At 34.8% G+C, this 12,428-nt stretch overlaps 2 long non-coding RNA genes across 3 annotated transcripts; both read right to left on the bottom strand.

The window, feature by feature from the left end:
• Positions 1 to 417: 417 nt before the first annotated feature.
• Positions 418 to 2,723, bottom strand: LOC119190170. 2 transcript variants are annotated; one of them, XR_005112799.1, is made up of 3 exons: positions 2,573 to 2,723; positions 1,278 to 2,158; positions 418 to 1,025 (listed from the first exon to the last, which is right to left on the bottom strand). It is a non-coding gene; the product is annotated as an uncharacterized LOC119190170 (long non-coding RNA). The 2 variants fall into 2 exon arrangements; XR_005112798.1 differs by having other exon boundaries at positions 418 to 2,158.
• A 1,393-nt stretch (positions 2,724 to 4,116) lies between these two features.
• Positions 4,117 to 5,025, bottom strand: LOC119190169. The gene is made up of 2 exons (XR_005112797.1): positions 4,682 to 5,025; positions 4,117 to 4,459 (listed from the first exon to the last, which is right to left on the bottom strand). It is a non-coding gene; the product is annotated as an uncharacterized LOC119190169 (long non-coding RNA).
• Between the last annotated feature and the right edge of the window lie 7,403 nt (positions 5,026 to 12,428).

Raw genomic sequence — 12,428 nt, 5'->3', positions numbered from 1 at the left:
ACGATGTAATAAGCGTAGAAGGACCCATGGTTCGGAAGACAACAAATTGATAAGTTGTCATTGCAATAACTCTGACGTAATGGAACTACCTGAAACTCTAATTAATTCTAATTACCCCGATACACAGACTAAATTCAATCACAGCAATGACACAATAAATCCCCAGCATACCCCTACTCCTATCGGACGAAAATTATACGAAAGTACTGATAGTGCTCCATATGTTATACATATAAACAGAATACAATCATCCCCCAATGACGGCTCCACACTCCACCCTTTAGCTTTTGGCAAATTCCTAAAAAAACATGATTTTAAAAATATTATAAATGGCAGTATCAAAAGAATTGGTAGAAACAAAATTTCTATGTCTTTTTCAAAATTCATTGATGCAAATAATTTCATTGAACACAACAGTCTATCTTCACAAAATCTTAAAGCCTTTATTCCCACATTTAATATTACACGAATGGGACTGGTGCGGGGAGTCCCTATAGAATGGTCACCAGAAGAAGTTTTAGATAATGTTACAGTGCCTATAGGATGTGGTAAAATTATAAAAATGAGACGGTTAAATTATAAAGTTTTAGTGGAAGGTTCTCCAACATGGAAACCATCCCAAACAATTGTAATGACGTTTGATGGACAAGTGTTACCTAAACGTATATTTATGTGCTACAATGCTCTTCCTGTTGAGTTATATGTTTACCCAACTGTCCAATGCTTTGCATGCTGTTGCTTTGGCCACACGAAAGTACAATGTAGATCAAAACCTCGATGTTTTAAATGTGGTCAAGGACACACAGGAGATTCTTGCAATGTGGAAGAGGATTGCGGCTCATGTTGCTTGTGTTCTGGTAATCATTTTGCTATTAATAAATGTTGCCCAGAATTTAACAGACAAAAAGATATTAAGCTGTTCATGGCTGAGAATTGTATTTCTTATGCCGAAGCTGCAAAAAATTTTCCATCAGTTAACAGATCTTTTGCTGATGTATTGATTAATAAACCTCTTTGTGATGAACCTTTAAAATTTAAACAGCCAACCAATAAATCTACATCACACAAAAAAACAATCTTTTTAAAGCCACGCCCACCACCTACCGCTATAAGTGGTTATAATCAACATGCTCATAAGGAACTAATTAAGGATTACAATATGCCATCCCAATCTGGCAATGGTTGTGCTTTGCAGCATCCACACCAGCAACAAGAACAATCCTTATCTGAGATTGTTCTAGCACTTATAAATTATTTATCTCAATATATAATTGAACCGTCCAACGTTGCCCCTGAATTATTAAACTCTCTCATTAACACACATAATAATGGATCAATTGGTCCAATGGAATTGCCGCAGTGTAATCAGCAAAAAAAGTGACTTAGCTTACATTGTTAATAAATATGAACCCTTTGTGATAGCTCTCACTGAGACATGGCTTAAACCAAATTCTATGTTTCGTATACCCAATTATATATGTCTTAGAGAAGACAGAGCAGATGGGTATGGTGGTGTAGCCATACTTATAGAAAAAATCCCAGACATACACTCCTTTAAGTCTTCCTCCACACAGTGATAATTATTCAATTATAGCCGTCATTATTAACAATATATGTTTTGTTTCCATCTACATTCCTCATCCTTCTTCTCTCGTTTTCATTGAAATTAATAATATGCTTTCTTCTTTACCTCGGCCATTTATATTGCTAGGGGACTTCAATTCACATCATAGATCATGGGGCAGTTCCATCTCTAACTCCAATGGAGAAGCTGTTTTGGAACTTTTAGATACTCATAATCTTTGCATCCTGAATACTGGTAATCCAACACATCGCACTGGTCCTGATGGAATCTTAAGCGCTATTGATTTATCCATTTGCACTCCAAATTTAGCTTCCACTTTGTCCTGGAATACTATGGATTCCACCTTTGGTAGTGATCACTTCCCAATTTTAATTAAGTTTCCTCAGAAATATTTAAAAATCCCTCAACAAGGTCCAAGAATTAAATATAGGTTGAATGATGGAGAATGGGGTAATTTTAAATCAATTGTTGAAAACAGTATATCCTCTCTTCCAAATGTTTCAATAAATGATCCGTGTGAATGTGCAGATGCTTTATGCACATTATTAAATGAAGCAGCTGATAAAGTGTTCCCTGTAAAAAATACACCGAAAAATAAGATACCCTCTCCTCCTTGGTGGGACAAAGAGTGTACAGATGCCGTTAATAAGAGAAAGGCAGCAGAAAAGATCTATGCTGATGACATGTCTAAAGAAAATTTTCAAATTTTATCTAATGTTATTTCTGATACTAAGAAGTTATTTAAAAAAAAGAAATTTGTCGGATGGCAGAATTTCTGTTCTTCTGTTTCCCCATATACACATTCTACAATAGTATGGCGAAATATTAAAAGATTTAGGCTTGCGTTTGAAAACAAAAATTATTCAAGCATTCCCCTTAATTTAGCTGATCAGTTCCTAGATACTGTAGCCCCTGCATCTGTACCACAACAAGATTTGCTTGAAAGATATTCAGCTATCTCTTCCGACAGGTCAGAACTCAACTCACTTTTTACTCTCCCTGAACTTAAAGGTATTTTAACAAATGTCAAAGATACTGCTCCTGGAAATGATGGCATAACATATTCATTCCTTGCTAATCTAGGAGACGGTGCTCTTTCCTATTATTTAGCTCTTATTAATTTAATTATTACTACAGGGAAAATACCATTGTCATGGAAACATCAGTTAGTGTTGCCAATACTAAAACCCAATAAAAATCCATCTTATGTTTCCTCCTATCGTCCTATAGCGTTATCATCTGTGTTAGCAAAAATTGCTGAACATTTAGTTAAAAACCGCCTAGAGTGGTATATTGAAAGCAGAGGCTTACTACCTGATAGTCAGTTCGGATTTAGAAAAGGTAGAAGTACTATGGATAGTATAAGTATATTTGTTACAGATATTCGTTTGGCCTTCTCTAACAAGGAATCAGTAGTTGGTGTTTTTTTAGACATTGCTGCAGCATATGACAATGTTTGTTTGCTTGCTCTTAAAAATAAGCTAAAAACAGTAGGAGTACCAGAAATGCTTACTAATTTTATAATGAATATTCTCTCTGATAGAAAAGTTTCATTAGATATTCCAAATTCTCCTAAAATGTCAAGGCGACTATGGCAAGGCCTTCCACAAGGTTCGGTTCTTAGTCCTCTGTTGTTCAATATATATACTTACGACTTAGGATCGTCAATTAATGATTCCGTTTCTATGCTTCAATACGCGGATGATTTACTTTTGTATACTTCTGACCAGTCAATAGACACTGCTTGTATTAATATTTCTTCTTCACTAAATTTATTAAAAGGTTGGTTAAATTTAAATGGTTTACAACTGTCTGTTCCAAAAAGTACAGCCGTATTATTTACTAGACATAGAATACCTCCCCTGATTAATATACAATATGACGGCGAATTTATACCGGTTAAAAGCCAAGTGAAGTTTTTGGGAATAATACTAGATTCCAAACTTACAGGAGTACCTCACTGTGACTATGTAAGCGCTAAATGCGAGAGACATATAAATATGCTCAGGTGTCTCTCAGGAGTTTGGTGGGGTGCGCACCCATTATCTCTAAAGCTCATATACAATGCAGTCATAAGAAGCGTCTTGGACTATGGAACCTTTGTCTTAGAACCTGGTAACATCGTTGGATTTAAGAAACTAGATGCCATACAATCAAGAGCTTTGAGAATCATATGTGGCGCTATGAAATCAAGCCCTATTAATGCCTTACAGGTTGAATGCGTTGAATCCCCATTAAGGCTTAGACGGCAATGTCTCTCCGACAAATTTTTATTACGTACTCTGCAATTTTCCAATCCTCCTCTTCTATCTAAACTGTGCCGCCTTAAGGAACAGGTTAGATTGTCAAAAATACTGGGTTCATAAGTCCTGGCCTTGTCTAGTTAAAAGTCTCCAAAAATTTCAAGCAATAGAAGCTCCTACACACAATTCACAACACCTCCCTATTTATTCCACCAACTTTGATTCCTTACTACTTTCACCGAATATATGCTTTAATTTGGGTATACAGGAACATTTAAACTATGCGAACAGCTATTTGAACTATTTAATAGATAAGAACTGGCCCTGTTGGCATCAAATTTATACAGATGCATCAAAACATACAACTCCTGGCTGTGTTGGTGTAGGGGTATATCATCTACAATATAAAATCGTCCAAAAAATTAAACTTCCCCCGGAATCTTCAGTGTTCACTGGAGAATGCTTTGGACTATTAAAAGCAATAGAATACATTTTGATGATGAAATTAGCAAACACAGTCATCTTTACCGATTCTAAGAGTGCTTTACAAGCATTGGCCAGGTTCCCATTTAAACATAATTTTTTCACTCCTCTCATCATGCAAATTAGGACAAAACTTCATCACTGTTACCTGAAAAAATATTCCGTGACCTTTGCTTGGGTACCGAGTCATTGTGGCGTTAAAGGAAATGAAAAGGCTGACGAACTGGCCAATCAAGCGGTGGACTGTGGAGATTTATTTCCGTATAAAAATTATAGCCATGACTTGGCCGCTTTGCCTAGAGTTCATCTTCGGGAATCCTGGAGTGAACTTTGGACATCTAGCGGTATGTCAAAGGGCAAATTTTATTACCTAATCCAGCCTACGATACCACTGCGGCCGTGGTTCTGCGGTTTGAAGCTTGGCAGGACGGCTACGTCTGTTTTAATACGGATGCGTCTGGGGCACGTATGTACCCCAGCCCGTCTTGCGAGGCTTGGAATTGTGGAATCTTCGGCATGTAGTTGTGGGTGTGATGTTGGGGATCTAAATCACCTTATATTTTCTTGTCCTAACCATGATCATTCTTCCCTTTATTCCAGCCTGTCCTCACTTGGTGTTCCTTTTCCTACAAATATATGTACTTTACTCTGTAATTATAATATAGACATATATCGTATTTTATCTGTGTATATAAGTATAAATAATATCAAAGTCTAACACTTTTTCCTATTTCTTATTTATTTTAAATATATTCCTCTGATCCTATCCCGTAATTCCCCGGTGTTCATTTTATTTCCTGTTGTTTCCCTAACTTTATTTTCAAAGTGCAACTTACTTTATAAACTGTCTAACCAAAAACGTTGACATTGGCAGATGCGCAAACCGCGCCTTGCCAGAGAGAGAAAAAAAAAAAAAAAAAAAAAATAAAGAAATGTGGGAATAAATGCAAACAACAAATAATATTCGTAACATGTAAATACATTTACAATAATTTAATTTATCATCACTCATATAAAACGACAATGGGAAACATCCCATCATGTAATTTTTGTTTATATTATACTATCTTAACTTGAATTAGTTTTGATTCTTTATTTAATCATTTATATTCCTATAAACAACAGTTACATTTTACTAACCAATAATAAGCATTGAAAAGAAGCTGACCAAGAACCTGAGTTAAAAACATTCGAAGTCCAACAGGATTTATTTTTGGAACTTAAAAAGAAAAAGCTCTATAAATATATAATAATCTCTAGGAATCTTCTTCTGTAACTGCCTAATTTGTTGTAAAATGCGCCTAACGATTCTAAAAGTTATTTTGGTTTAGATATTAGTGGTACTGTGGCGGTATTGTTGTAAGCTGCAGACACTAAAAACTGCCAACATAATGACTTATGAAAATGTAATTTAACGATAAACAATGGAATGTATTGTATCGCTGAATGGAACTTCGTAACGAAATTATAATTATGATATCTGATACCAATATTCAATCTGCCTCTTTGTAAAGTGATCGTCCTCATCAGCTTAGCCATAGTTGGGAAGCCTGCAATCAGCTTTACTGACGAGGTTTATCATAGTAACAGCGATATCATATTAAAGTATTTATAGAAATTTCTACAGCTAATTAAAGTGTTGCATGCATTTATCAGTTGCGGCGAGAGTGTCAAACGTCGCGAGTCGCAGCATCTAATCCGATAATGCGTCGGTTATGGCCGATGGGCGGTGTGCGTGCTACACTCCGTTTACCCCTGACTAATTCAATTTGCGCCCTCCGCGAGGCCACATGCCGAGAGCTGCATCGCGACTGTCCCCATACTCGCTCTGTTTTTAATTAACGAACAACCATAGGAAACTCTTAAATATTAATTTTTATTTTTTTCGCACTGGGACATCGACTCAAATAAATTATTACCTTTGTTTTTCTGCTAGAATATTGAGATGTTTCTAAAGCTGCGTAATGCTTTAAATATTATGTAAATAATAAAAGAAACATTATAAGTCTTATACTAACGGCCAGTTTCTTCCTTAATCGTAACCGTCACTTTTTTGTTCCTTCTGAAGGCAAATTACGCCATAATTAAGGAATTATGGCGTTTGTATTGTGGCAATTCTTATGACTTTTACTTCAGATTTTACTTTTACAGTTCATAAAACTAGATGTTAGGTAAATAGCATCATAACTTTAGAATGTATATAATATACCATAGGTAAAAATAAGAACGTAGCGTTGTTTAGAGTCAAACACTGACTCTGTTTATGTAGTTTATGTTATTCTTATATTTCTTTTTTATAAAATAATATGGTCGGAAATTATTTTTTCACCACCACCAATAAAATATTATACAGCTCTAAAAGGATTGTCGGTATTGTCGACTTCTGAGGAGAAATAGAAAGAGTGGGAGGGGAACAATCTGCCCTCTGGCAAACTTACATACAATCGGGAAATCACTGCAAAACTCGTCAACACTTTTAATGACATCGGAATGCCAAAATCTACCACCTAATATAACAGGTAGAAATTAATTTATTTTACGTTTTTTTAACAGACGTAATATAGATTGATTACCATATCCATAATCATATAAATACGTATTTATAATAATAATGTATTTATTCGTGGTGCCTAGCCTCGGATTTATAACAATGAATTCGCCGACTTAAGTGTTTCAGACTAAATAGAGCATTTCAAGTTAATATAGAAGCCGAGATCTAATTACTGCTCACTGACCATTAGTAATTATTCAGATTCGGGACAAAGCTGATCTAGAAACTCTGGTTTCAAACTGAAAAATTTTAAATGATAGTTTTAGGTACCTTATTAACGTGTGTTTGTGGGTTAGTGGCAATTATAGTAGTCATATTTTATAACACCTCTCATGCGAAGTGGATTTTAACATAACAATCAAATACAATAGCAAAAGAGACGAATTTCACACATTCGCAGTTTGCTGCCTTACTATAAGTCGTGGTACAACTTCTCTGGTCGCTTGTACATTACAACTTATTGCGGAAATATAAATTATGTCAATAAAAGAGAACACGTTAGTGTATTTTTTACTGTAACACTGAGCACATTCCAACTATACCACGACACGAGTTCATAGCAGCACGAACCTCTACTCTACTTCAGAACGAGAGTACTTTAAACGTAACCGTCATAAATTACATTTATTATATCATGTGCAATAATAAAATTTCAAGGAGCTAATCTTTAGAGCCTTATAAAGAAAGAATATAAATCTGCGATTAACCTAATCAGTGTATTATGTGCCTTTAGTATTCAAATTATTTGACATTGGAAAATTGTACACCATTTTGAACTTTTTAAGTTGATGCAGATCGCAGATATTATATTACCGACAACGCTACATAAAGATACTCTCTAATCATTCGGACACGTAAAAGACTAAATTTGGAAAATGTAAAGAATAAACCCATGATTGCGATTAACTCTAAATAATTTCATATTAGGGGCCGTAGCCAAGATACCTTTCTTCAATTATTGACGCTAATGGAAAACTCTGTAAATGACAAATTCGACCAGTAATACATATATTGTTTGTTACTACGGCCCCAGGTATTGATAACATTCAACGTCGCCTTAAAAATATTATAAGCCCTAGATGTTAGCCTAATACTTAATCTTCTTCTGATATAATATCGAAAATATCTCATAATAGCGCCACTTCTAGTTAATGTATTTAGTCCGATTCTCTACCCTGTTAATAACTATATGAGTTAGTGATTGTGGAAACCAAACCAAATCATTGTTATTGGGGCGCTATAATGATAAATGTGTATGATTTCATTATTTCCTATCTGTACGTTATAGTACAAGTATATCTAAATGAAAATACTCTCCCAGTCGAAGTTTTTATATCAATGATTATTATTTTTAAGTAAAGTTGCTAAAAATCCTCAAAAATATGCATAATACAGCTTCAATGAATTTAGAATAATTCCAGAATTCAGCTTAAGAATAAAATAAAGTTATTTAAATATGTTTTAATATATTATCGAGGTTAATCAAAATAAATGTTGATGCGTAAAGTGACTTAACAATATATTTGGGAAATTCCAAATTTGAATTTTGATTTCATAAAAACTTTCTTAGTTTCTTTTATCATTCAAAGAGAAAAAATCACGGAACAAACATTACACTCTGAGTCGGCTGCATTACACCTTCTATGACAACTCGCTTATACTTACCCACTGATTTCTAATTTCGTTAAGTATGGTGGCCGTCCTGATGACTGAATATACAACAGAAAAAGTACCGTAGAAATACCAGACATATTAGAACTGAAAAAATATTTTAATTTCGGAATGGTTATCCCGATACATACAAAGTTAAGTTTTTAAAGAATTCACTGTAAGTAGTCAGCTGCTCAAAATTTTAACAAAGTGTTCTATATTGATTATATGGGGTATATTTGACATTGTTTTATTAAAAGAAACCACATACTTATCTTTTTCAAAATAATAAATTATAATATGTTACTCGAACCGTGTACATGTGTAATAAAAAAGGAGGTATCGAACAAAATAAATATGAATAAAAAGGAATTTTAATTTTACACACCCTGATGCCACTACTACTAACTACTCTAAGACTATTCGTCTCACCGGCAACATCATACCTTCAGTCATAAATACACTTACGTACTCGCCATAATTGCACTAAATTATTATTTAATAAAAATATCAGATTAGTAGAATAAATGAATTTTACTTCGCATTAAATGATATTACGATTTTTAATTTTCCAACAACATTGACGTCTAAGGGTTTTTGAGACGAAAACAAATACTTAGATACAAAACAACAAAATTATCTACATCATTTACCGCGTTCAGTAAAAGGTAATTAATGAAATTGAAGCGAATAGTTGTAACATATCTGTGACAAGTCTGTAACGGCAATGTCAGTTCGCAATCATGGCGATGGGTGAGCTCATCAATCACGGGCGCAGGTGCACCTCGGTATCCCCCGCCGGCCCCCGCAGCCGCTGATGTTCCAACTGCCTTGGAAAAACACAAAAACCTCGCCAAACTTTAAGACGGTAATGCGTGATATAGATGTTGCAAAATCTGTCTATCGCGTAGCCAAAATATCATCTAGTGTAAAAATAAAACTTCAACTATTTACTGCCGTTTAATTATAATAAATTTTCTATTCGTTTATTAAGTAGAGACGCTATAGGCCGTCGTACAAAACGTAATATCACTTTGAAATTTTAGTATTGATGTCAAAATCTAAATTAAAATATGTTTCTTGTACAAATTGGATGAAATAAAAAAAATACTATTCCTTTTTTATAAACCCGTCATCAAATTTAAAAAAAAATTAATAAGCGGCGATAGCCTAGTTGGGTGTGGAACGGACTGCCGAGACGAATGTCCGCAGGTTCAAAAATCCAAGGGCACGCACCTCTGAATTTTCCAGAGCTATGTGTGTATTCTTTCTGAATTATCGCTTGCTTTATCGGTGTAGGAAAACATCGTGAGGAAACCTGCACATCTGAGAAGTTCTCTATAGGAATTTCGAAGATGTGTGAAGTTTACCAATCCGCACTAGGCCAGCGTGGTAGACTATGGCCTAATCCCTCTCAGTAGTAGAGGAGGCCCGTGCTCAGCAGTGGGCAAGTATATAATACAGGGCTGATATTATTATTATTATTATAAACCCGTCATCTAACGATGGCTTAGTTCTTAGCCCTGATAGGTAGGACCACTTTACCTCAATTGGAAAAACAAACTCACATCTGTCAATGACTGGGAAGAAGTAAATATAAGTTTAGTACTGTTACTAACAGCAGGGGTTTAAAAATGTGGTTTAATAATTCCACCTTACTTGACTAGAGTAAAAGATTCATCACATGTACGTTATATAAACCGAACAAATAATTCAAAACTATAACAATAGGAATCGGAATCTTCTTCAAAGTAGATAGGTATATAGAGATTATAGCTGTGCTCAGAGGTAACAAGGCATTGATGTTATTTGAGTATTTTTAAAATAAATGTACATAAATACTGTACGAAATATTATTACATCTTCGGTCCCATTAGTCTTTTCTATTTAACTTAAAACATTCGATCTATCAAATAATTTATAAATTGAATGTATTAAGACAAACAGATAAGTCAGAAAAATCATATTAACATGTATTAAGAACTATTTCACACGTTCCTTTATTCTTAGAAATATACAATATTATTAAAACATCGATGAGTTGTACAAAAAGTCAGTTTTTGACGATATATTTTTCTACCTTCCTTTCATGCACCTACTCAGATGCACCTACCATAATTATCTATGCACCACTCTAAGGTTGACTGGTAGAGAATGTCTATGGCATTAAGTCCGCCTATATACTTTTGTATATAAAGTGCTAAATAAATAAACATAATATATTTGGTGTTTTCAATATACGACTTCGTTGTTTTAGGTGTAAGAGAACTAAGGGTGTGTGATATATTAAGTTAGTCAGTGCCTATGCAAATAATGTTGGTAAATAACATATTATTAGCTCAACTCAATACGTACCTGTGGACACACGACCGTCGCACGACAGTTGAGTAAATAAGCTGACCACATTATTTACTATGTGCAGTTTCGATAGCTCTTTGCAGATAACGTTAGATCAGTGAAGGGGAAGATCGGTCCTCGACCGAGCGACAGGGCCGACGCAGGTCCTGCCGCGCTGCTTGTCAAAGTGGCCGCCGGCGTGTTTGAACAACTAATGAGCGGCTCCCCGGAGACGCTGTGTTTGCCCCGGAACGCTCCGAGCGCTCGAGAGCTTGTCGCTAGGGTTTTTTGAGCAAATGCCTGGGTTTACTGATGTCCCCGCGTCTCCCCATTCCGCCTTCATAAAACTACACCGTCTGTTTACTCGACACTCGGTGTCGTACCTACCGGACTTTCAAGTGTAAATTGGAAAAATGTTGATAAATCTATAAGACCAAAAGGACAACAAAGTCAATGGGTAAATCCTCTCACACGAGAAAAAAATAATTTATTGTGATAAGCTCATCTGTTATATGACCAGGGGCAAGATTTTTAGGCATAAGTAAAAAGATGTACTTAAATAATATGATATAAACTAAATAAATAAAAAAGTCAGTTAAAAAATTATAAACAATTGAACAACTTGATACTTCTTTTTCTGACGTATTTTATTTTATATCTATATATATAAAAATAAATTGCTGTTCGTTAGTCTCGCTAAAACTCGAGAACGGCTGAACGGATTTATCTTATCTTGGTCTTGAATTATTCGTGGAGGTCTAGGGAAGGTTTAAAAGGTGAGAAAAATTCGAATAATTGCCGGGAAAATCCTCAAAACAGCATTTTTCTATTTCCCATACAAACGTTTTCTAACTAATACGTAGAGTCAATTTGAGCTTTATTGCTATTGTATAAAGTTCACTGTTGTCTAAGCAATGTAGGTGTGTTCCTAACATCAAAGCAGTGTGCGTTGGAGCACAGAATATAATAATGTAATGTCGCGTTCTGAAACTCAACAAAAGTGATATCGCGGACCCGACTAAATTGAACAGTCACAAAATTTAATATATCATTAGTTATTTGGTTGGCTTCACGATATTATTTCTTTTGTTTTACTTTAAAATGCATGTTTTCGTTATGGACAATTTTTGAGCTACTTTTGCATATCTATACTTATAATAAATCTGTAGAGAGGTCAATTCTGTACATGAAATATATTTCCAAAATAACTGGGGGTGATTAGGGATCGATACTGATGCCAAAAATGCAATTAGTAAAATTTTTGTCTGTCTGTCTGTATAACCGTTATAGAAACAAAAACTACTCGACGGATTTTAACTTAACTTGGTACAATTATTTTTCATACTCCTGAGCTGGTTATAGTATACTTTTCATCACGCTACAATTAATAGGAGCATAGCAGTGATGGAAAATGTTGGGAAAACGGGAGAAGTTACTCCATTTTTTAAGCTTCCGTCATTTCGTGTGCAACCTTAATGGTTAAAAGTTCCTTCGATTTCACCCAGGATCCCATCATCAGACCCTGACCGGACAATCGGACCACCTGCATACCACCATAAATTAAAAAAAACATCCCGAC

Source organism: Manduca sexta, chromosome 22 (assembly GCF_014839805.1).
Source record: "Manduca sexta isolate Smith_Timp_Sample1 chromosome 22, JHU_Msex_v1.0, whole genome shotgun sequence".
In the NCBI taxonomy this organism is placed as follows: domain Eukaryota; kingdom Metazoa; phylum Arthropoda; class Insecta; order Lepidoptera; family Sphingidae; genus Manduca; species Manduca sexta.
This window is presented reverse-complemented; position numbering and strand designations above follow the sequence as displayed.